Source organism: Pseudorasbora parva, chromosome 18, assembly GCF_024679245.1.
Source record: "Pseudorasbora parva isolate DD20220531a chromosome 18, ASM2467924v1, whole genome shotgun sequence".
In the NCBI taxonomy this organism is placed as follows: domain Eukaryota; kingdom Metazoa; phylum Chordata; class Actinopteri; order Cypriniformes; family Gobionidae; genus Pseudorasbora; species Pseudorasbora parva.
In genome coordinates, this window is record NC_090189.1 from 11,255,391 (window position 1) to 11,282,244 (window position 26,854).

Here is a 26,854-nt window from a genome sequence, read left to right on the forward strand (position 1 = left end):
TTTTTATCACGTACATTCATTTACTTTTAGTTCATTATTTAAATTGAAGAAAAGCAATGTTTTAAGCTGGGCGATAATGGTGATGCTTCTAACGGGATACTTTCATTTCAAAAACAATACCACTTTAGGATACTGACAGATTTACATGGAGAGGTTAAAAGAGACATAAAGATGATAGATTGTGCCGTTCAATTACTTTATCAAAGCGGATTCAATGTATAAAGTGAAAAGGATGAATTTTATAAGCACCTTCACCTACAAATCATAGCAGACTGCCATATACTGCTGCTGAAGACTGATCATAATTAATATGGTTGAGAAAACCATGAAAGACAAAACTAAATCCCTCTTTATGAGAAATATCAGGCTCGGCCATGTGGAGTCAAGCTGAGAGTGTGTTTCATTTAAAGTGCCCCTATTATGTAGCCTAGAAATCTAGACGCACCCTAGCGGCAGCAAATTTAATCTGCCTGCAAGTGTTGTCTAGGAACTCTCAATACCCTTCTGAGCTGTATTCCTCACAATCTGGACGGGCCAATCACGTCGTGTATAGAGTCGGCGGGCGGGGCCATAATGACGACGGCCGAGTTCCGTTTGTGTGCTTCTAGTAAACACAGAAGCTGGCGAACGGCGGCGGTCTTTCGAATCAGCTTTGACCGCGACTCTGGAAGACTTGGAGTTGAGCTTTTCTCTGAGAAAAGAACAAAGAACGGCAGTGAAGTCATTCTTAAAAAGGGAAGATGTGTTCGGAGTTTAGCCGACCGGATACGGCGAATGTTTAATCTATCAACAAGCTCTGTTTCACCTTCGTTGCTCTGGTTGGTGTAGCGATATCCTATCGCGTGCAGACGTTTGAAGTTTGAAAGACAACCGTTTATCCCGCCCCTCGGATTGAGCTGTCAATGGTGAGTTTCCAGACCAAACATCTTGATGTGGGTCTGGCTTGTCAGGCTACCTATTATGGTCTTTCCAATATTCCCTTTCATGCAGTGTGTAATAGCTGTTTGTGATTGTAAACGTTCTGCAAAGTTGTGAAGTCAAAAATGATAAATATAGTTTTTTTCTCCCAAAAGAAAGAATCGACTCTGAACTTTCGAATCCCACTGTGTTGTGGTTCTACATCACTACGTACGGTGTCCTACTGCGAACAACTTGACCCCTCAAACGTCATTTTACTGACGACTGCTTCTCAAACCTCAGAGTTTAACGTGGGATTCGCAAACGTTTGCTCTTGAAAGATGGGTCAGCACCCAGTTTATTTGGACCAGCTTGCTCCTCAGAATCACAACCTGTAAGTACACTGTAAAAAAATATTTTAAAAATAAGGTACCTGGTTGCCTTATCTGCTTTTTTCATCGAAATAAAAATTTTGAGTTAGTACAATGAAAATTTTTGAACACATCGACAACCTTTATTAAAATATTATTAAAATATTTGTAAGCATATTGGGCAATTGTGTTTCATTTGCGATGACGCAGTGAAACATGCCAAATTATGCTACTTTCATGATTTAGCACACTTTTATGTGGTTCAAATACAATAATATTTTGAGTTTTATATTTACTTAACCAGTTTGTTTCATTGTATCAACTCAAATTTTCTATTTGAATAAACTCAAAATTTTAAGGCAACCAGGTTACTTACTTTTTTATGTTAAACCAACAAAAAATGTTACAGTGTATAAATAACTATTGATGTATACACTTTTTACAGTGTTAGAAGTTGTTTTGTGTTTAATTTGTATGTTTCCGAGGTAACTCAGGTTATATTGAACTATATTGTAATAAGAATATTGGTCTTATTGAAATACTTAGCAGTTGTTGGCCACTATTGCCTAAATCTGTGTCTATTAATGCAAATTGTCTGTTGTTCTTTGGGTGAAGATAAAGGATGAGGCAAAAGTTGTATTATAAACATTTCATCAGTCATTTACAGTCTTGTTAGGCTAATGTAAGCAGTGTTATCGTTTCCATATGTGCACTGCAGTAAATGAGAAATATGCACGTGTTTGTTGATGGTGAGGAATTCCATGCAACATCTCATGTACCTCAAAATGAATGGCGTATCACTGAAAAACGCCCCAAGTGGTCCTTGCAATGTAGGTTCGGATTGAATAACTAGTTCTTCCAAAGTTTCATCATCGGACTTGCTGAGCTTTCAATCACAACAGATCTAGCCAATCAGAGCAGAGTAGGCTCACGCAAAGGAGGGATTTAGAGAGAATGATTCATCCGTTGACTCGTTTCAGAATCACTGAAAAATTTAGTGATGTGCTATGTATATTATGAGAAAATTAAACAGTTTTTTGACCTTTGATGCATGTAAACCTGTTGTAGGAGACCTCCAAAAGTAAATTAGGAAGTATAATAGGGGCCCTTTAATTCTGAAGCAAATACTAATTTACATTTACAATAGGACTGACTAGTTTTTAAAGGGCTAGATCACCAAAAAAAAGGCAGTTATGCCTTTTATTTACGCACCCTTATGTTGTCCAAAGGCTTTCAAGCTGCGAAGAGATGCAAAAGCACCTCATGAAAGTGGTGCACAAACTAGTTTTCTGAAGTCAGACAACAGCTTTGCTTTGAAAGATGAACAAACTGAAATTCACAGAATATCTTGACATCTAGCTCTTTTTATTGAGAGTTAATGAGAAAAGTTGCGTTATCTTATTTGTAAAGGATTGTTCATTTGAATTAAATCTTTACAATTCAATTGGGATATACTGGATATACTGGGATATAAGTCATATGGACAACTTTTAGGATATTTTTTTTCTGTTACCAATTCATTTGCACTGCATGAAAATCAGTGGCCTTCAATAAAATGTGTCTGTCTTTCTGTGCTAACAAAAGGGTGAGTGAATTATGACAGAAATATAATCGTATATACCAATATATTTACTTACTGCCTCACTTCATACTAACATGCCAGGTTATAACTCATCTTAGCCAGAGCTTTATTTATATTAGACAGAAGCACAGATAAATATGAACCATGTTGACATGAAGAGCCCATTAAGAAAACCTGAAGAACAGGGGCAACCCATCAAATTACAGGACAAACTAAATGGCCAATGTCTGCCAATCAGACAACAACGGGACATTAAAGAAACACTGATCTGATCAGACACCAGTGGTGGTCTTGCACTAATAATAGTAAATGTTAAACAAGAACCTAGAATGTATTACAGGAAAACTTCTAACACTAGCAGCAGTGGTGCATGAGAGGGAACTTCTTTGCTAAACCGTAATTTATAATGGTTCGATTGAGCAAATTGCCTAGAGCCAGAGGGGTTCAGGAGCAGAGCGAAAGAAATCGAACCACAAAGTGCACAGTGAGTCATTTTGTACTGTGTGCTTCTGTGAGATTAAATAAAACACAGAGCTTTTAGTTCCATGATAAAACCAGGTATATCATTCACACACACAAGCACAAGACATATAGCTGTGCTGAGTTGTCTGTGAAAGTCAATGTAACATTGTATTATGATACCAAATGTTGTTTTATTTGGTGTCCCAGAGCATTATCTCTTAGCAGAGATGTAATTTGGAGTCCTGCTTTCAGAATGCATACACTCTAAAAAATGCTGGGTTGTTTTAACCCAATGTTGGGTCAAATATGGACTAACCCAGCAATTGGATCATTGTAACCCAGCAATTGGGTTGTTTTAACCCTACGGTTGGGTTAAATATTTGCTTAAGACAACCCAATCGCTGGGTTAAAACAACCCAATTGCTGGGTTAGTCCATATTTGACCCAACATTGGGTTGTTTTTTACCAAGAATTTTTTAGAGTGTACAGTAAAGGCAGCCGGGCTTGACAGGCTAATGTGGAGAGTCATCCATTTTCTCTTGAAAAATCCACAGCTATAAAATGTCTCTAATTACTGAGAGGACATGGGAAGGCCGTATCTTCTATGAGGCCACTGTCTCTGGGGTGCTTCTGACATCACTGTCACTGGAATGATAATTAACTCAATCTCATCTAAATGGGGACTGATAAACGCTGCACTGCAGAATACTTACATAATCTCTCTCTTCAAAATTAGATTACCCTCTATATAGGAAAACCTAACTTAAAAGATGCAATTTGGTTTTTCTACACAACAGAACAGAATTGGAAAAGAACACAACATTGCAAACCCAAAAGAAACATAGTAAACAGAACAAACCTTCTAAAACAAGACTGTGGCAAGGGGGGCGTGGTTCAGCGAGGTCTGCAGCGGGAGAGAGGGCCGCGGGACGAGCGGTAAGTGAGTGGGTTGGACGCAGATCAATAACACCTGTCTCTTGTTCCAGTAATGAGCGCGGAGACGGGATAAAACACCAGCGGAACCGGAGACCAGGGAGAGAGAGAGTCGGACTGTTGGTGCGAGAACACAGAGACTGAGTTTACCCGGAAGCCGGAAGTGCCGCGAACCGGAAGTTATTGTTGCTTATGAGTTTGACTGAGAACACACGAAGAAGTGTGTTATTGACATTGAGAAAGAGAAAATAAAAGATACGCATCAACAGTCCAGCCGACCCCTGTGTCCTCTTCCTTCCTTACTATATCGAACTTGTTACACTGGTGCCGAAACCCGGGAAGGAAGCAGGACAGCGCCGCCGCCATGACAACGCCCTCCGCCTCGCCATTTGCGGATATCATCAACTCCCTCGCGGTCCTCCACCAGGAACACCATCAGGCATTGCTGGACCTTCGGACCGAGCAGGAGCGCCGCTTCGAGGCGATCGTCCAAGGCCAGCAAGAGGACCGCGAGCGGTTCCGGAGCTGGATGGACCGGGAGGTTCGCGCCGAGGCCGCTGGGCGGGCCAGCGCACCGGTGCACGTGCCCCTACAGAAGATGGGGCCGGAAGACGACCCCGAGGCCTTCGTGGATCTGTTCCAAAAAGCCGCGGAGGCCTGCGGGTGGCCCCGGGCACAGTGGCCGGTGCGCCTCATCCCCCTTCTATCCGGCGAAGCCCAGGCGGCCGCGCAACATCTACCGGTCGCGAACCTCCTGGACTACGACGACCTGAAGCGGGCCATACTTCAGCGGGTCGGCCGGACCCCAGAACAACACCGCCAGCGTTTCCGCTCCCTGGAGTGGGGCGAGTCCGGTCGACCCTTCGCATTGGCCCAACAGCTCCGGGACGAGTGCCGCAGATGGCTGCTGGCCGGCGGCAGCGACGTGGACCATGTTGTCGATCTGGTGGTGCTGGAGCAGTTCATCACTCGGCTCCCCAGGAAGACCGCCGAGTGGGTCCAGTGCCACCGGCCCACGTCGCTGGAGACGGCCATCCACCTGGCGGAGGACCACCTGGTGGCGTGCCCGGGGGTCGGCGAACCCCCACTAACTTCTCCCTCTCTCTCTCCCCCCTCTCTCTTTCTCTCTCGACCTGTCCCTCTCCCCAGGTCCCGCCCTCCAGGCCCTCCTCGCGTCCCGCCCAGAGGCCGGGGTGGGATGGGCCTTGGACCGTCTGGGAGTTCGCGGGTCCCGCCCAGGGGGGCGGGGCCACTGGGGGCTGGTGGTGACAATGGCTCTGGTTCCGCCCCCTTTCCGCGCTCATCCTCCAACCCACTCCCCGCCGCAGGGGTGGCGGGTAAGCCTGGGCTGGCCTGCTGGCGGTGCGGTGATCCGGATCATTTTGTGGACCGATGTCCGAGGATGGACATCGGGACAATGATCCGGATCCCGGACGTCCAGCGGACCACCCCCGATCAAGCAGGAGAGTACCAAATTCCTGTAAGTATCAAGGGGGGTACATATCAGGCCTTGGTGGATTCAGGATGTAACCAAACCTCGATCCATCAAAGCCTGATGCAGCCTGGGGCATTGGATACAAGCCGCATGGTTAAGGTGCGGTGTGTGCACGGGGATGTGGTGGAATATCCGGTTGTCCCAGTCACGATACAGTTTAGGGGGAAAAAGCATAATGTTGAGGTGGCGGTTAGTCCCCACCTCCGGCATCCGCTAATTCTGGGGACGAATTGGCCCGCCTTTTCGGCGTTATTGGGGTCGTTATGCGCGGATGCCGCTTGGGGAAAAAGGGCTAGGAACGGGGCGGTGCGAGTGCAGGTTGGCGAGACTGATACGGGACCCTTGGGAACAGCTTCAGGGGAACCGAGCGGGGTTGAGAGACTGATTCTCTCGGACCGCGATGACTTCCCGCTGGAGCAGTCCCAAGATGAGACTCTAAAACATGCTTTCCAACAGGTCCGCACTATCGACGGTCAGTCCCTCCAACCCGCATTGCCCGTCACGTATCCTTATTTTGCCATAATTAAGGATCGGTTGTATCGAGTGACCCAAGACACTCAGACAAAGCTAGATACAACCCAGTTGTTAGTACCAAAGAGCCGCCGGGAAATGCTTTTCCAGGCGGCTCACTCTAACCCGATGGCGGGCCACCTGGGACAGGCGGCCACGCTGAATCGTTTAATGACCCGATTTTTTTGGCCAGGCATTCATGACAATGTGCGCAGGTGGTGCGCGTCTTGTCCTGAATGTCAGTTGGTGAACCCACTGGCCGCCCCAAAAGCGCCATTGCGCCCCCTACCATTAATGCAGGTCCCCTTCGAGAGAATTGCGATGGACCTCATCGGGCCATTAGAGCGATCCGCACGCGGACATCGTTTTGCGCTAGTTATCGTGGACTACGCAACACGATATCCGGAAGCAGTGGCTCTCCGCAACATCTCGGCGAAGAGTGTTGCGGACGCACTGTTTCGTTTAATCTCCCGGGTGGGGATTCCGAAAGAAATCCTCACTGATCAAGGCACGGCGTTTATGTCACGCACGTTAAGCGAATTGTACGGATTATTGGGCATTAAATCCATTCGAACCAGCGTCTATCACCCACAAACAGACGGCTTGGTCGAACGATTTAATCGCACTCTTAAATCCATGATCCGTAAATTCGTACAGGAAGACGCCAAAAATTGGGATCGGTGGTTAGAACCCCTCTTATTTGCTGTGCGCGAGGTCCCGCAAGCCTCCACGGGGTTTTCCCCCTTCGAGCTTCTCTACGGTCGACAGCCACGGGGGGTGCTGGACGTCCTACGAGAAACTTGGGAGGAGGGGCCTTCGTTGGCCAAAAACGAAATTCAGTACGTCATGGACTTGCGAACAAAACTCCACACATTGGGGCGGCTATCTAGGGAGAATTTGTTGCAAGCCCAGGACCGCCAGAGCCGGTCATATAACAGGGGTACTAAACTACGCAAATTCACACCGGGAGAGAAAGTGCTCGTTCTACTCCCAACGTCGAGCTCAAAATTAATGTCAAAGTGGCAGGGGCCGTTTGAGGTCGCACGGCAGATAGGAGAGCTCGATTATGAAGTGATACGATCCGATAGGAACGGGGCACGTCAAATATACCACCTCAATCTGCTAAAAAAATGGAATGAGGTGGAATCGGTGTTGTTGGCAACGGTGATCGGGGGAGAGGATGATCTCGGGCCAGAGGCGAGCATTAAAGCACAATCAGTCGCGTTGGCCCCTGGGGGAGATCACCTCTCACCGTTACAACTCGCTGACTTATCGAAATTGCAGGCGGAATTCGCTGACGTGTTCTCGCCCCTACCGGGACGTACCGACTTGATTCAGCACCATATCGAGACCGAGCCGGGCGTGGTAGTTCGCAGCCGGCCGTATCGCTTGCCTGAGCACAAGAAAAAAGTAGTTCAGGACGAATTAGGCGCAATGCTCGACATGGGAGTAATCGAGGAGTCCAACAGTGACTGGGCGAGCCCGATAGTTTTGGTCCCCAAAACAGACGGCTCGGTCAGGTTCTGTGTGGACTACCGCAAGGTGAACGCTGTGTCGAAGTTCGACGCGTATCCAATGCCGCGGGTTGACGAGTTGCTTGATCGGTTAGGTACGGCTCGATTTTATTCGACACTGGACTTAACAAAGGGCTATTGGCAGATCCCCTTGTCTCCATTGTCCAAAGAAAAAACAGCTTTCACCACGCCGTTTGGATTACACCAATTTGTCACGCTTCCTTTCGGCTTGTTCGGGGCGCCCGCAACCTTCCAGCGACTCATGGATAGGATTTTGCGTCCCCATGCTGCATATGCTGCTGCGTACCTGGATGACATAGTGATTTATAGTCACGATTGGCAGCGGCATATGCAGCATGTGAGGGCGGTCCTGAGGTCGCTGAGGAGAGCGGGGCTCACGGCCAATCCGAAGAAGTGTGCGATTGGGCGGGTGGAAGTAAGGTATCTGGGCTTCCACTTGGGTCATGGGCAGGTGCGTCCCCAAATTGATAAGACTGCCGCAATTGCAACCTGTCCGAGGCCCAAGACCAAAAAGGAGGTAAGACAGTTCTTGGGGCTGGCGGGATATTATAGACGGTTTATACCAAATTATTCGGACCTCACCAGCCCTTTGACTGATCTTACTAGAAAGGGGCTACCAGATACGGTCCAGTGGACGGAGCCGTGTCAACAGGCTTTTACCCAAGTAAAGGCTGCTCTATGTGGCGGGCCGCTCTTACACTCCCCTGACTTTTCTCTCCCTTTCTTGTTGCAGACTGACGCGTCGGACAGGGGGCTGGGCGCAGTCCTGGCCCAGGAGGTGGAGGGGGGAGAGCGGCCGGTGCTGTACATTAGCCGTAAGCTCTCCAAGAGGGAAGCTAAGTACAGCACCATAGAAAAGGAGTGTTTGGCCATCAGATGGGCCGTTCTCACTCTCCGCTATTACCTCCTGGGGCGGGAGTTCACTCTCTGTTCGGACCACGCTCCTCTCCAATGGCTCCACCGCATGAAGGATACCAACGCGCGGATCACCCGTTGGTATCTGGCTCTTCAGCCGTTTAAGTTCAAGGTTGTCCACAGGCCGGGTGCTCAGATGGCTGTGGCCGATTTCCTCTCCAGAAATGGGGGGGGGGGGGCTGCAGGCCGGACGGCTCCCCGGCCTGAGTCGGGCGGTGGGGGTATGTGGCAAGGGGGGCGTGGTTCAGCGAGGTCTGCAGCGGGAGAGAGGGCCGCGGGACGAGCGGTAAGTGAGTGGGTTGGACGCAGATCAATAACACCTGTCTCTTGTTCCAGTAATGAGCGCGGAGACGGGATAAAACACCAGCGGAACCGGAGACCAGGGAGAGAGAGAGTCGGACTGTTGGTGCGAGAACACAGAGACTGAGTTTACCCGGAAGCCGGAAGTGCCGCGAACCGGAAGTTATTGTTGCTTATGAGTTTGACTGAGAACACACGAAGAAGTGTGTTATTGACATTGAGAAAGAGAAAATAAAAGATACGCATCAACAGTCCAGCCGACCCCTGTGTCCTCTTCCTTCCTTACTATATCGAACTTGTTACAAAGACAATTCTAAACAAAACATAAACAACATAAGCATACTAAAACAAAATAAAACAAACAAAAGATGAAACAAAATAAACAAACCTTCTTAAACCAAATAGAACAAAGCAATACTAAACAAAACATAAACCTAAACTAACATACTAAAACAAAACAAAATAAACAAACCTCCTAAAACAACATCATCAATATCAAACATCAAACATAAATAACTTTAAAAAAACATACTAAAACTAAACAAACTTTGTAAACAAAACAATTCTAAACAAAACATTACGGACCTAAACAAACACACTAAAACTAAACAAACTTCGTAAACAAAACAATTCTAAACAAAACATAACGGACCTAAACAAACACACTAAAACTAAACAAACCTCCCAAACAATTCAAAACAAAACATAACTGACCTAAACAAACACACTAAAACTAAACAAACCTCCCAAACAAAACAATTCTAAACAAAACAATTCTAAACAAAACATAACTGACCTAAACAAACACACTAAAACTAAAAAAACTTCCTAAACAAAACAATTCTAAACAAAACATAACAGACCTAAACAAAACACACTAAAACTAAACAAACCACCTAAACAAAACAATTAGAAACAAAACATAACAGACCAAAACAAACACACTAAAACTAAACAATACTCCCAAACAAAACAATTCAAAACAAAACATAACTGACCTAAACAAACACACTAAAACTAAACAAACCTCCTTAACAAAACAATTCTAAACAAAACATAACAGACCAAAACAAACACACTAAAACTAAACAAACATCCCAAACAAAACAATTCAAAACAAAACAATTCTAAACAAAACAATTCTAAACAAAACATAACGGACCTAAACAAACACACTACAACTAAACAAACCTCCTAAACAAAACAATTCCAAACAAAACATAACAGACCAAAACAAACACACTAAAACTAAACAAACATCCCAAACAAAACAATTCAAAACAAAACAATTCTAAACAAAACATAACGGACCTAAACAAACACACTAAAACTAAACAAACCTCCTAAACAAAACAATTCTAAACAAAACATAACAGACCAAAACAAACACACTAAAACTAAACAAACATCCCAAACAAAACAATTCAAAACAAAACATAACTGACCTAAACAAACACACTAAAACTAAACAAACCTCCCAAACAAAACAATTCAAAACAAAACATAACTGACCTAAACAAACACACTAAAACTAAACAAACCTCCTTAACAAAACAATTCTAAACAAAACATAACAGACCAAAACAAACACACTAAAACTAAACAAACATCCCAAACAAAACAATTCAAAACAAAACAATTCTAAACAAAACAATTCTAAACAAAACATAACGGACCTAAACAAACACACTACAACTAAACAAACCTCCTAAACAAAACAATTCCAAACAAAACATAACAGACCAAAACAAACACACTAAAACTAAACAAACATCCCAAACAAAACAATTCAAAACAAAACAATTCTAAACAAAACATAACGGACCTAAACAAACACACTAAAACTAAACAAACCTCCTAAACAAAACAATTCTAAACAAAACATAACAGACCAAAACAAACACACTAAAACTAAACAAACATCCCAAACAAAACAATTCAAAACAAAACATAACTGACCTAAACAAACACACTAAAACTAAACAAACCTCCCAAACAAAACAATTCTAAACAAAACATAACGGACCTAAACAAACACACTAAAACTAAACAAACCTCCTAAACAAAACAATTCTAAACAAAACATAACGGACCTAAACAAACACACTAAAACTAAACAAACCTCCTAAACAAAACAATTCTAAACAAAACATAACGGACCTAAACAAACACACTAAAACTAAACAAACCTCCCAAACAAAACAATTCTAAACAAAACATAACGGAACTAAACAAACATATTAAAACAAAACAAACCTACAAAACAAAATACACAAACAACACTCCTTAAACAAAACAATAGAACAAAACATGTTAAAAAAACATTACAAACCTAAACAATCATACCAAAATAAACATAAACATCCTAAACAAAACAATAGGGGAAAAAACATTCTAAACTAAACATAACAAACATACTAAAACAAAAAAATAGCGCAAAATAAACCTAAACAAAAATACTCAAACAAGACTAGATACAAATTCACAACAACAACAACAACAAGTTGTTGTCAAAGTTGTCAAAACAAACTTTGATGTTGGCTTGAGAAAGCCTGGCCAAAACCTTTGAGGTAGTTTTAATAGCTTATAGTTTTTGTTGGTTCTAAGGCCATTTTATTTTAAATTACATTTTTTGACAGTTGGACTGTGAAGAGTCTTGGTCCATTTGAACATTCCGTTAATGTAACAGCCAACAGAGTCGACCAAAAAAAAGTTGAATAGAATAGCATAAAACAAACCTAACCATATAGAGTATAGTATAGTATAGTATAGTATAGTATAGTATAGTATAGTATAGTATAGTATAGTATAGTATAGTATAGTATAGTATAGTAGAATAGAATAGAATAGAATAGAATAGAATAGAATAGAATAGAATAGAATAGAACAAAACTTTCAAACAGAAATAGAACAATCATTTCAAACAAAAAAGGATGGAATAGAATAGCAAAAAGATTCATTGGAGTTTTTTAGTTGATAGAAGTTCCAGATATTATAATGATGGATGTGTCTCATTTTCTGGAGTTTGAGTCGTTTTATTCTGACCTTTTGGGGCGGAGAATGAAAAACGAGGTGTGACTCACTCCGTGATTGAAGATTCAATATACTGTAGGCTGCAATGTAAAGCTATTTTTCAGATAAAACGACTGCGGTGCGAATGAGGACGGAGGCGGTGTCGTTCCATTAACTGGGTTTCGGACTTATGTTGTTGCCATGGTTTCCTGTCCGGCTAGGTTAATTAACACACAGTGCAGTATTCCATGCTTGTTAAAAATATATATATACCGATACATGTCACTGGACAGTCTAAATTTAGCCCGACAACCCAAAAACACAACTATTGCAAGAATGTTGATAGGGAATGTTATTCCAAATTCAGGCAAGAAAGTCTCACGCAGTGTCCAATAAAACACAGATTGTTTTTTTGCAACAAGCCAGATTGGTGCCCATCGGGTGCACTAACCAAAATTACCTTTGTTTTGGATCCTGTTGAGCCAAACATGCTTGGTATTGTTATTAATAGTTAAATGTAATCGAAACAACATATAATAATAAAAAAAGAAACTCTGTACCGGAGAGATAACTACAATTTGAGGACGTGCATTTGTTTTAAATGGGAAGTGGAAGAGTGTGGGATTAATAAACCCTTTTAAAACTGACTATATTATAGGATTAATCATCAGAAAATTACAATTTTCCAATCAAGCATTAACAACAGTTGCCCGACAAGATTCACTAATCCGCCAAATAACATGAAAATAATGCGGTACTGTTAAATTGCTGTTCATTCAGCAGGTATCCTGTCAAATTTTGAATCATATTTGGGGATTTTATTGCCTTGGTTCTCAGAGAAATAACTATCAAATTTGTCCAACAGCAGTCTGTCGATTACACTGTAATCATTCATAGGAGAAAGCCTGTGGGCAAGTTTTCAAATGACATGACATAGAAAAAAACTCAGAAAAAAACTGTTAGGATGAACAAATAATAACTGTTGAAGGTGAAGAGAAAAAACAGAACCACAATTCAGATTCTTGCAGAATATGTGAGATAAATATATGAGACGTAGCAGGTCAGGAAGATCAGATTCCTTCGGGCCATTAAAACTAATTTCCCAACAGTTCATTATAGATATGCATAATTATTAATTTGACAAGATAACTTGATGGAAATGAAAGGAGTATAATGAGTGACACGCACAATAACGGCTTAATGAATATTTCAAAGCAAGTGTGATGTCTGCAGTGATAGATCATCTGTGATGATGTTGCTGTAAATTGCTGAGCGACCACTTGGGGGCATCGGTGTCATCCTTTTGAAGACAACAGCCCTCAAATCAAAAAATAAAAAGGTCTAAAAATATTCTAGGACAGACTAAATGATAATGCAGCTGTCAGATGTAGTTTTATAGCCTACAAGAAAGTTGTGAGAAACTGGGAGTCTTTTGTGAGAGAAAAACCCTGGATTGCTTCGAAGTTCAAACAGCAGGAGGCTTTAAAATATACTGCAAACTCTTCATTATTCACAGACTCTCGCTGTTTAAAATATCTGCAAGGGCTTATTGGACATGAGAGAAAGAAAACTCTCTCTCTCTCACACACACACACACACACACACACACACACACACACGTTGGTCTATGTGGTTTACAGGGACTCTCCATAGGCGTAATGGATTTTATACTGTACAAACCGAATTTTCTATCCCCTTACACTGCCCCTGCCCCTAAACCTACCCATCACAGGAAACATTCTGCATTTTTACTTTCTCAAAAAAACATCATTTAGTATGTTTTTAAGGCCATTTGAATTATGAGGACATTTGATATGTCCTCATAAACCACATTTATAGTGTAATACCAGTGTAATACCCATGTAGTTATACAAATTTGTGTCCTCATAAACCACATAAACAGGCTCTCACACACACACACACACACACACACACACATACACACACACACACACACACACACACACACACACACACACACACACACACACACACACACACACACACACACACACACACACATACACATACACGTTGTTTTCATGTTTAATGGGAACTTTCCATAGACATAGACATAATAGTTTTTATAATGTACACACTGTATATATTATCCTCTTATACTAACCCTACCCCTAAACCTATTATAGAAAACATTCTGCATTTTTACATTTTCAAAAAACATAATTTAGTACAATTTATAAGCTGTTTTCCTCATTGGGAACCAAAATAAAGTCCCTACAAGGACAAGGATATTGTGTGGATTTTTTGTCCCCATAATGTAGGGTTTACCAGGAAACACACACACACACACACACACACACACACACACACACACACACACACACACACACACACACACACATACACGTCTATATTACCAAGAGGGGACTATCACTCTACACTATCCAAGAGGGGACCTGTGTTTCTAGTCATTTTGAAGAAACAAAAATCACATACAAAATTTTATTTTAAGGTCCTTATTCATAATATAACTTCAAATAAGCATTTTTTTATTTTTTTAAAAATATGCCAAGAGGGGACCTGAACGATGTCTACCTATCCAACAGGGGACCTCCATAGACTCTAATGGAGCTGTGTGTGTTTGTGTGTGACCGATGTCTACCTATCCAACAGGGGACCTCCATTAGTCTGCAGTGGAGCTGTGTGTGAATGTGAAGTGAGCTGGCAGTCAAGTCTGTCTTCATTTTATATATATATATATATATATATATATATATATATATATATATATATATATATATATATATATATATATATATATATATATATATATATATATATATATGCATTTGGCATATATATATGCCATCTCCACCATTACATGTCTTTACAAATAAATAACATAAATGCAGTTAAGCTTCGTACAGACTATATAATGTGTCAAGTAATAATATGTCTTTTAATAATAACTGTGTTCTTTTGAATGTACTGAGAAGTATTTATTTGTAACCTAAAATATACTTTAATACTTTAATTTATTTTTAAATATATTTATTACACAGTCGCAATAAAGTTACAAGATGTAACATCAAGTAACACACTACACTTAGTTAGTCCACAAGTCTTCTTGTGCTTTAGAATGTTAGTCAACACATTAAAATAAGTTAACTTGTTTACACAGGCATCTGGTATCACAATAGGCACACACACACACACACAAACACAATATACCTTAGACATAATACCTAATACATTACAGAAAAGTCATTTCTTTAAGAAATTCATTCTCTGTTGTGTCTTCATAATTACAGTATATGATCAGTCCACATCTCTCATTTAAGATTATTGTCAGTTACACCAATGTATTTACATTATTGAATATTACAGGTCATTATTGAATAGTGATTACGTTACACACACACTGACTCAGGTCCCCTGTTAGATAGTAAATCACGACGCCTGTGTGTTTGCTGTGACATTTCTTATAATCACAAGCACACTGCAAAAATTTAGAGTTTTTACAGCAATACCTGAGTTTAAAGGGTTAAATCAAGCAGAAATAGCTCTCTAATGTATTAATTGCCGGTCATTATTGAATAGTGATTACGTTACACACACACACTGACTCAGGTCCCCTGTTAGATAGTAAATCACGACGCCTGTGTGTTTGCTGTGACATTTCTTATCATCACAAACACACTACAAAGATTTAGAGTTTTTACAGCAATACCTGAGTTTAAAGGGTTAAATCAAGCAGAGATAGCTCTCTAATGTATTAATTGCAGGTCATTATTGAATAGTGATTATGTTACACACACACACTGACTCAGGTCCCCTGTTAGATAGTAAATCACGACGCCTGTGTGTTTGCTGTGACATTTCTTATCATCACAAACACACTGCAAAGATTTAGAGTTTTTACAGCAATACCTGAGTTTAAAGGGTTAAATCAAGCAGAGATAGCTCTCTAATGTATTAATTGCAGGTCATTATTGAATAGTGATTACGTTACACACACACTCACTCAGGTCCCCTGTTAGATAGTAAATCACGACGCCTGTGTGTTTGCTGTGACATTTCTTATCATCACAAACACACTGCAAAGATTTAGAGTTTTTACAGCAATACCTGAGTTTAAAGGGTTAAATCAAGCAGAAATAGCTCTCTAATGTATTAATTGCAGGTCATTATTGAATAGTGATTACGTTACACACACACACTGACTCAGGTCCCCTGTTAGATAGTAAATCACGACGCCTGTGTGTTTGCTGTGACATTTCTTATCATCACAAACACACTGTAAAGATTTAGAGTTTTTACAGCAATACCTGAGTTTAAAGGGTTAAATCAAGCAGAAATAGCTCTGTAATGTATTAAATGCAGGTCATTATTGAATAGTGATTACGTTACACACACACTGACTCAGGTCCCCTGTTAGATAGTAAATCACGACGCCTGTGTGTTTGCTGTGTCATTTCTTATCATCACAAACACACTGCAAAGATTTAGAGTTTTTACAGCAATACCTGAGTTTAAAGGGTTAAATCAAGCAGAAATAGCTCTGTAATGTATTAATTGCAGGTCATTATTGAATAGTGATTACGTTACACACACACACTGACTCAGGTCCCCTGTTAGATAGTAAATCACGACGCCTGTGTGTTTGCTGTGTCATTTCTTATCATCATAAACACACTGCAAAGATTTAGAGTTTTTACAGCAATACCTGAGTTTAAAGGGTTAAATCAAGCAGAGATAGCTCTCTAATGTATTAATTGCAGGTCATTATTGAATAGTGATTACGGTACACACACACACTGACTCAGAGGTCCCCTGTTAGATAGTAAATCACGACGCCTGTGTGTTTGCTGTGACATTTCTTATCATCATAAACACACTGTAAAGATTTAGAGTTTTTACAGCAATACCTGAGTTTAAAGGGTTAAATCAAGCAGAGATAGCTCTCTAATGTATTAAATGCAGGTCATTATTGAATAGTGATTACGGTACACACACACACTGACTCAGGTCCCCTGTTAGATAGTAAATCACGACGCCTGTGTGTTTGCTGTGACATTTCTTATCATCACAAACACACTGTAAAGATTTAGAGTTTTTACAGCAATAACTGAGTTTTAAAGGGTTAAATCAAGCAGAAATAGCTCTCTAATGTATTAAATGCAGGTCATTATTGAATAGTGATTACGTTACACACACACTGACTCAGGTCCCCTGTTAGATAGTAAATCACGATGCCTGTGTGTTTGCTGTGACATTTCTTATCATCACAAACACACTGTAAAGATTTAGAGTTTTTACAGCAATACCTGAGTTTAAAGGGTTAAATCAAGCAGAGATAGCTCTCTAATGTATTAATTGCAGGTCATTATTGAATAGTGATTACGTTACACACACACACTCACTCAGGTCCCCTGTTAGATAGTAAATCACGACGCCTGTGTGTTTGCTGTGTCATTTCTTATAATCACAAACACACTGTAAAGATTTAGAGTTTTTACAGCAATACCTGAGTTTAAAGGGTTAAATCAAGCAGAGATAGCTCTCTAATGTATTAATTGCAGGTCATTATTGAATAGTGATTACGGTACACACACACACTGACTCAGGTCCCCTGTTAGATAGTAAATCACGACGCCTGTGTGTTTGCTGTGACATTTCTTATCATCACAAACACACTGCAAAGATTTAGAGTTTTTACAGCAATACCTGAGTTTAAAGGGTTAAATCAAGCAGAAATAGCTCTCTAATGTATTAAATGCAGGTCATTATTGAATAGTGATTACGTTACACACACACTGACTCAGGTCCCCTGTTAGATAGTAAATCACGACGCCTGTGTGTTTCTCTCCTCAACCCCCACAACCCCCCACTCACAATTTACATTTCAATAAGGGAAGACTTGAAAAACCAGTTTGTGAACCACAGGCCAATAGAGCTCAATATACCAATGTGGCAGAACCCTTCTCAAATAAACTAGAGAAGATGCTGGGATTTGCCCTGCCAAATTAAACTAAATTACATTTTTTACAATCGCTAGGCCACATTTCTCAATACTTTGGTCATTTTCAAAATCCTTCACACAGTTCTCCAAACCAACTTTCTGCTTCACATCAGTTATTTCACATTCAAAATCCACAAAAACTAACAAAACACTTAATTCATGTCTCAAATCAAGTGCCAATGATCCACAGTTTAGCTTGCACAGACTGAAGTTGTGATCACTGTGTGAAGAGTTGAAAAAGTTGAAAAAGTGTGTTTATTATTGAGAAATGTTTTGTAAAAGAACATTTTATATCACAGCTTAACTGTGGATCAACCCTGCTTTAGCACAAATGCATTCAATGGCAACATCTTTCAATTTACTTGAAATCTTTTCTCACTTTGACACAAACACAATCAAATCTTTGTTCTACAGGCCAATTCGCACATCCTTACATGCTGTTTTCAAAAGTGTTAAACTTATGGACAAAACAATAACATAATACAAAACTGAATGAGACAGCAATTTACAACATGTATACAGTAATACTGTAATGCAATTTATCCTGCTAAAAAAATCAAACACTATCAAAGCAACTTTGATGAAACACAAGTGTTAGACCATTACCATCCATTCAAAAGAGGAAACTTAGGAATAATGTTGTACTGTAATGTAAGTATGCAGTGAATTATAAGCAGCAGAGAGTGTCATTCTAGTTTTGTAAAGACATTTTAATTGTATAATGTTCCTGATGTTAGTGTTGATGTAAACCTGTGCTGCCAGTGCTCTGGAAGAATGAGTTGATTTGTAAATGTAAAATTAACTGCTGTGAAGCTGAAAGTTGGTTAGCAAATTTATAAACTCCTCACTCAGTTCTCCTAAATATTGGGAAATATGTCCTAGCGATTGTAATTTCATTTCATCATGTAATTTCAATTTATTTTTGGCAGTGTATTTGGTCTAGGACACAGGTAACAGTAGTGAGGTTCTGTGTCTCACCTGTGAGAGTCTTCATGCATTGAAATGTAAATTACTGGTGGGGGGTTGAGCAGCAAACTCCACACACACTATTCTCTATTCCAATTTCAAGAACACATCTAAACCACTAGCCCAAACACATTACAAGTGAAAGCACAAATAAATACAAAAGATATGATCCACATGAAATAAACAGTGCTTTTCAGGACGGTCTGTCAGTAGTTGTAATATAATACTGTATTGTCCTCACTGTAAAAAAAAATAATAATAAAAAAAAAATATATATATATATATTTTTATAAGTTAATAATTTTAAAGTTACTTTTTCTCAAAGTGTATGTTCACTTAACTGAACCTACTATGACATAAGCAACTATGTTTACTGGGATACTTCCTATTTTTTTTTAAATAATTTTGTATTAATTTTAGCATTTTAGTTTAGCATTCGTGGACTGTCAGAGATACAGCTTTTGGGGCGTGTGCTTCAGGTGTTCACCCATATAGCACATGAGTAATGAAGAGCCTTCTGAAGCAAAGTGGCACGTTTGTGTAAGAACAATGTCCATATTTTAAACTTTATAGACTAAACAAACTATTTTTATTGAAAGAAATTGTGTTTTAGTGTTATTATGAAAAGAGTAACCCCTGACGCTAAGTTTTGTTTAGCTCTATCTTCTCTCTTCAGTGTTTGTCAGTGCACATACGTCAAGGATTCATGGGTGAAGAAGAGTTACTCTTTAAAGGACAACTCCGGTGAGAAATGACCCTTGGGGTAATTAACAGATGGTTACCGAGTAGATCGTTCTCTGGGATGCGTTTTCATGGAAATCAAGTGTAAAGAGTTTTATCTCTAAAAACAGATTTGAGTGACGAACGCTGTGCTAAGTGATGAACTGTGACTTGGAATCTCATATGGGCCATTGTTTCCGGAAGAAAGCACTGAACGCAGTAGAGAAAAAAAAAGAAAAAAAAGTCCATGTAATTAGATTTCACAAACTTAATTCCTATCGATCAGCTCACTTAGCACAACGTTCGTGGCTCGACTAGTCGAGACTGTTTTCCAAGATGGCTGCAGTCTGTAAACGTGTAATGTACTGTCTTTATAAAGTATCTTCTTATTAAACCGTTTGTACTCTAACAAGTTCTCAATGCTGCGGTTTGCATGTAGGGATCCTCATTATGCTGCCGTGTTAGTGTCAGGATATGTTGAGCCTTGTTAGTGGTATTAACTAGCGATTTAATTTCACTTATTCCATGCCCCATAGACAAACATTATAAGCTAATCTGTGTTTAGAGATAAAACTCTTTAAATTCGATTTTCATGAAACCGCATCCCAGAGAACGATCTACTCGATAACCATCTGTTAATTACCCCTAGGGTCATTTCTCACCGGAGTTGTCCTTTAAGCGCAATGTGGTTCGTGTGGCACTGAAAACCGAAAGCTAGTATTTTAGTCTATGGATCAGTTACTGTGTGGATCAGTTATATGATGGTTAGATGCACTTTTATGGACCGACAAGGCACTGGCATTTTAAAGCTGGGAAGAGCCAGGACTTTTTTAATATAAATTTAAATAACTCAGATTTTATTCATTTGAAAAAAGAATGTCATATACACTTGGGATGACTTGAGGGTGAGTAAATCATGGGCTAATTTTCATTTGTAGGTGAACTAACTGCTGTAAACTGGGCCCACAAACACAGTAGATCCACACAACCCCCCACACAATTTACATTTTAATAATAATAAATAAGGGAAGACTTGAAAACCTAGGGCCCTATAATTTCCGTGATCACAGAATCGCGGACGGAATCGCGGAATTGGCATATTAACGCGGAATCTGCATATAAATGCGGAATCTGGTGTTAACGCAGATTTCCCCGGAATTTTACATATTTGTAATGAAATTCTGTGTCGTGTGGGTTAAGAACGTATGTCTGAGGAAAGTGCAGACCGGGGGAAGCAAATCTTCGCGACACAACCCCTCCCGTCATTTCAGCTCGCCCTTCAAAACAATGAAAGTATGGCGAAGTTGGTCTCCACGGCTCTGCTTTCGGCAGCGAAAAAGTTAAGAAACTCGGCGCTAACAGCGGTTTCACACTGCACGCGCAGGCGGCGCAGAAGCTTTCCGTATGGAGAGCGGGAGCCGCGCTCGTGTATTGCACAGACAGACAAATATTGTCCATTCTGTCAGATTTTCCGGTGTTCTGCTCGACCCCTGTCATCTCGTGCTTTGATTTATAATGTGCACATTAGGCAGCAATGCATATCTGCTGCAAATGCGACCGTTTTCCCCTCTGTTAGTCTGTTCCAAACATGCATTTAACATGCTCTATATGGCTAGTTTACATGATAAGTAACCTTAAAGTTAAAATTAAGCATCTAGTTTTAATCATTTAAAGGGGCCTTTGAAGTTGGGGAAAAAACTTCAGGCAGTGTTGTGTTTTCGTGTATTTTTATTTTTCACAGCTCTGGATATCATAATGGTGATTGTTAAACACACAGAACAATTCACTACATGATTTCATGGTGCAATGTGTTTTTTTTAATGTTAATTTTCAAATTTAAATGTTTTACTTAATAGTACTTAAGAGTACTGTAAAAGATGATTCTTATGATTTTTTTTTTTTAGTTCTTTTTAAAAAAAAATTACTTGAAAGAAAAAGCTAATGGAGCACTTTCATTTTAACTTATATAAACTATTATAATTTATTTTACCGGAAAGTTTAAAGCTAATAACCATTAATATTTGAAGTATTTGAAGTGCAGTGTTATGCCAAATATCATATTTGTCCTAAAAAGTAAATGTGATGTTTGTTACCTCGATAAATTTAAGGTCATTCCTATTTTTTGTTTTATGTTGTATTATATTAACATTAAAAGCAAACTCTTTTTTCACCAATATTACAGTAAAGGGTAAAAAAACTGAATTACCAAACATTTTAACGGAAAAAAAGGAATCTGCAAAAATTAAAACGGAAAAAACGGAATTTGCAAAAATTTAAACGGAAAAAACGGAATTTGGGAAAAAATAAAACGGATTTTATAGGGCCCTAAAAACCCAGTTTGTGAGCCAAAGGCCAACCTAGAGGAAAGGAAAATCAAACCTGAGATCTCCTTCTCAACTCACATCTTTCTCCTAGACAGAAATGAGATCAAGTGAACATCAAATTGAGACATAAGGCTAAGTCTCCTGCTTCTCACATGTTTATCCTGAGACAAAAAATGACATTCTCTCATGTTTATCTCCACTAAAGTTTCATAAGAGATCTCAACAACATCACATACTACGCTCTGATTTGTCTCCTTGGCTAGAGAGACTGGATTGCTCATGTGTGTCTCCTCTAAAGTTTCAGAAGGGATCTCAACAGTATCGCACGCTGTGCTCAGACTCTTCTCTTCAGCTAGATACTCTGGAACTCTCACTTTTGTCACCTCTAAAAAGTTTCATAAAAGATCTCAATAACATCACACATTGTGCTCAGAATATTCTCCTTAGTTAAAGTCTCTGGCACTCTCAAATTTGTCAAACAAATGTTGGTCACTTTTTCAAAACTCTTCACACAGTGATCACAACTTCAGTCTGTGCAAGCTAAACTGTGGATCATTGGCACTTGATTTGAGACATGAATTAAGTGTTTTGTTAGTTTTTGTGGATTTTGAATGTGAAATAACTGATGTGAAGCAGAAAGTTGGTTTGGAGAACAAGTTTTGAAAATGACCAAAGTATTGAGAAACGTGGCCTAGCGATTGTAAAAAATGTAATTTAGTTTAATTTGGCAGGGCAAATCCCAGCATCTTCTCTAGTTTATTTGAGAAGGGTTCTGCCACATTGGTAGTTTGAGCTCTATTGGCCTGTGGTTCACAAACTGGTTTTTCAAGTCTCCTTTATTGAAATGTAAATTGTGAGTGGGGGGTTGTGGGGGTTGAGGAGAGAAACACACAGGCGTCGTGATTTACTATCTAACAGGGGACCTGAGTCAGTGTGTGTGTGTAACATAATCACTATTCAATAATGACCTGCATTTAATACATTAGAGAGCTATTTCTGCTTGATTTAACCCTTTAAACTCAGGTATTGCTGTAAAAACTCTAAATCTTTACAGTGTGTTTGTGATGATAAGAAATGTCACAGCAAACACACAGGCGTCGTGATTTACTATCTAACAGGGGACCTGAGTCAGTGTGTGTGTGTAACGTAATCACTATTCAATAATGACCTGCAATTAATACATTAGAGAGCTATTTCTGCTTGATTTAACCCTTTAAACTCAGGTATTGCTGTAAAAACTCTAAATCTTTACAGTGTGTTTGTGATGATAAGAAATGTCACAGCAAACACACAGGCGTCGTGATTTACTATCTAACAGGGGACCTGAGTCAGTGTGTGTGTGTAACGTAATCACTATTCAATAATGACCTGCAATTAATGCATTAGAGAGCTATTTCTGCTTGATTTAACCCTTTAAACTCAGGTATTGCTGTAAAAACTCTAAATCTTTACAGTGTGTTTGTGATGATAAGAAATGTCACAGCAAACACACAGGCGTCGTGATTTACTATCTAACAGGGGACCTGAGTCAGTGTGTGTGTGTAACGTAATCACTATTCAATAATGACCTGCAATTAATACATTAGAGAGCTATCTCTGCTTGATTTAACCCTTTAAACTCAGTTATTGCTGTAAAATCTCTAAATCTTTACAGTGTGTTTGTGATGATAAGAAATGTCACAGCAAACACACAGGCGTCGTGATTTACTATCTAACAGGGGACCTGAGTCAGTGTGTGTGTAACATAATCACTATTCAATAATGACCTGCAATTAATACATTAGAGAGCTATTTCTGCTTGATTTAACCCTTTAAACTCAGGTATTGCTGTAAAAACTCTAAATCTTTGCAGTGTGTTTGTGATTATAAGAAATGTCACAGCAAACACACAGGCGTCGTGATTTACTATCTAACAGGGGACCTGAGTCAGTGTGTGTGTGTAACGTAATCACTATTCAATAATGACCTGCATTTAATGCATTAGAGAGCGATTTCTGCTTGATTTAACCCTTTAAACTCAGGTATTGCTGTAAAAACTCTAAATCTTTGCAGTGTGTTTATGATGATAAGAAATGTCACAGCAAACACACAGGCGTCGTGATTTACTATCTAACAGGGGACCTGAGTCAGTGTGTGTGTGTAACGTAATCACTATTCAATAATGACCTGCAATTAATACATTAGAGAGCTATTTCTGCTTGATTTAACCCTTTAAACTCAGGTTTTGCTGTAAAAACTCTAAATCTTTGCAGTGTGTTTATGATGATAAGAAATGACACAGCAAACACACAGGCGTCGTGATTTACTATCTAACAGGGGACCTGAGTCAGTGTGTGTGTAACGTAATCACTATTCAATAATGACCTGCATTTAATACATTACAGAGCTATTTCTGCTTGATTTAGCCCTTTAAACTCAGGTATTGCTGTAAAAACTCTAAATCTTTGCAGTGTGTTTGTGATGATAAGAAATGTCACAGCAAACACACAGGCGTCGTGATTTACTATCTAACAGGGGACCTGAGTCAGTGTGTGTGTAACGTAAATCACTATTCAATAATGACCTGCAATTAATACATTAGAGAGCTATTTCTACTTGATTTAACCCTTTAAACTCAGGTATTGCTGTAAAACCTCTAAATCTTTACAGTGTGTTTGTGATGATAAGAAATGACACAGCAAACACACAGGCGTCGTGATTTACTATCTAACAGGGGACCTGAGTCAGTGTGTGTGTGTAACGTAATCACTATTCAATAATGACCTGCAATTAATACATTAGAGAGCTATCTCTGCTTGATTTAACCCTTTAAACTCAGGTATTGCTGTAAAAACTCTAAATCTTTGCAGTGTGTTTATGATGATAAGAAATGTCACAGCAAACACACAGGCGTCGTGATTTACTATCTAACAGGGGACCTGAGTCAGTGTGTGTGTAACGTAATCACTATTCAATAATGACCTGCAATTAATACATTAGAGAGCTATTTCTGCTTGATTTAACCCTTTAAACTCAGGTATTGCTGTAAAAACTCTAAATCTTTGCAGTGTGTTTATGATGATAAGAAATGTCACAGCAAACACACAGGCGTCGTGATTTACTATCTAACAGGGGACCTGCATCATTTTGTTAAACATAAATAAATCAAAAGTGGTTAGTTTAAAAAGCTCATAAATGTATAAGGTGGTAAGATGGGCCTTTTATATGGGCCAAAAGTCACACATTATTTTTTACAAATACTTGGCTAAAATAAAATGTTTTTAATAATGTCTATGTTAACACTTGTTTAAAAGAACTTTAGATGCAAAGTTTGTCCCATTTACCGTACCTTTTTTTTTATATAAATAAAATAATGCATTATTTTTCAATAATTATAGGCCACTGTCATTAAAATGTTATATATATATACACAGAAACAAAAAATGTTTACAAAAGCATTGAATGAGATCCCTTAATAATTTAATAAAGTTTTACGGTCTCTCCACGGCCATGATGGATGGTATTTACTATATTTATTTGTAGAAAATGAAGACACACACATTTTGATGGCAGATGTATTTCTAATTACATCCTGGTTGTTTAGATTTTTTAATCGTTTTTTTTTGGATCCTGTAGTATTTAATTTTAAAGTAATGCAAAGTTTGAAACTAGTCAGGGTGTTTAGTAAAGAGATATAATCTATATAATGTTTGTTCCTTTAGTAAGCAGTCTGTTAAACAGCAGCTCTAGAGTCAGAGGACAGCAGACCATTCAAACAATAGAGGAGTGTGTGTGTGTGTGTGTGTGTGTGTGAACGACGTGTGTTTAAGGGCTATTACAGTTCCTGCTCCAGCCTACAGGGGAGCTGCTGAGCATGGCCTTAAACACTCACACACTCTTAGGTCCCCTCTTGGTCAAAATTTTAAAAAATTCACCAGAGTGTTGTTTCTTGATTTTAACATGATTTAAACACACACACCTGTAGGTCCTTACTTGGTCAAACATTTAAAAAATCACCAGAGCATTTCTTTAGTTTTTTACTTCATTTTCACATGATTTAAAGCATGACCAACAGGGGACTTGAAAAATGTCCCCTCTTGGCTCAGAGGTCCCCTGTTGGTGAGTGTGTAACGACGCCAAGGTCCCCTGTTAGATAGGTAGACAAGTACACACACACACACACACACACACACACACACACACGGTCTCTCTTCTCTATTTGATGTTCTGAGCCGTATAAATTCACAATATGAGAAACGTGGCTATTGGTTGGTCAATTGTTTACCATCATTATGCAAAAATATTAAAAAGAAAGCTGTGATTGAAACAGAATAGAACTGCAAAATAAAAAGACATATCATACATTGAATGTTTTGATGGGTTCTGATACAGAAAGATCAGTTGGAAATACATTTTAAAAAATTGATTCATACAAAAATGTATGATATTTAGAAAAACAAAGAAAAGAAAAGCAAGACTTCCACAACTAAATATAACCCTCAATGGGTGTAAGCAGATTGTACAAAAATGTATGATTGGGAATGTAACAAATTCGCTATCAATTCACGAAAACATAAACTAGTTACAAACTGCCATGAGAGTTTACCATGCACATCTTCATCCTAAAAGTGTTCTATCGGGTTGAGGCCAGCCAAGTTCCTCCACACCAAACTCGCCCATTGATGTCTTTATGGACCTTGCTTTGTGCACTGGTCATGTTGGAACAGGAAGGGGTCATCCCCAAACTATTCCCACAATTTTGGGAGCATGAAATTGTCCAAAATGTCTTGGTATGAAGCATTTAGAGTTCCTTTGACGTGAACTAAGGGGACAACCCCAACCCCTGAAAAACCATAATACCCCCTCCATA

General features: G+C 39.4%; 1 protein-coding gene and 1 long non-coding RNA gene across 3 annotated transcripts in view; one reads left to right on the top strand and one right to left on the bottom strand.

Moving 5' to 3' along the window:
* The window catches only part of arhgap24 (Rho GTPase activating protein 24), a 182,144-nt gene that overhangs the window by 72,967 nt on the left and 82,323 nt on the right, over positions 1-26,854 (bottom strand). The gene's annotated exons all lie outside the window — the stretch shown is intronic.
* LOC137047136 (uncharacterized) lies at positions 5,440-9,254 on the top strand. Its single transcript, XR_010899154.1, has 2 exons — positions 5,440-5,725; positions 9,037-9,254. It is a non-coding gene; the product is annotated as an uncharacterized lncRNA (long non-coding RNA).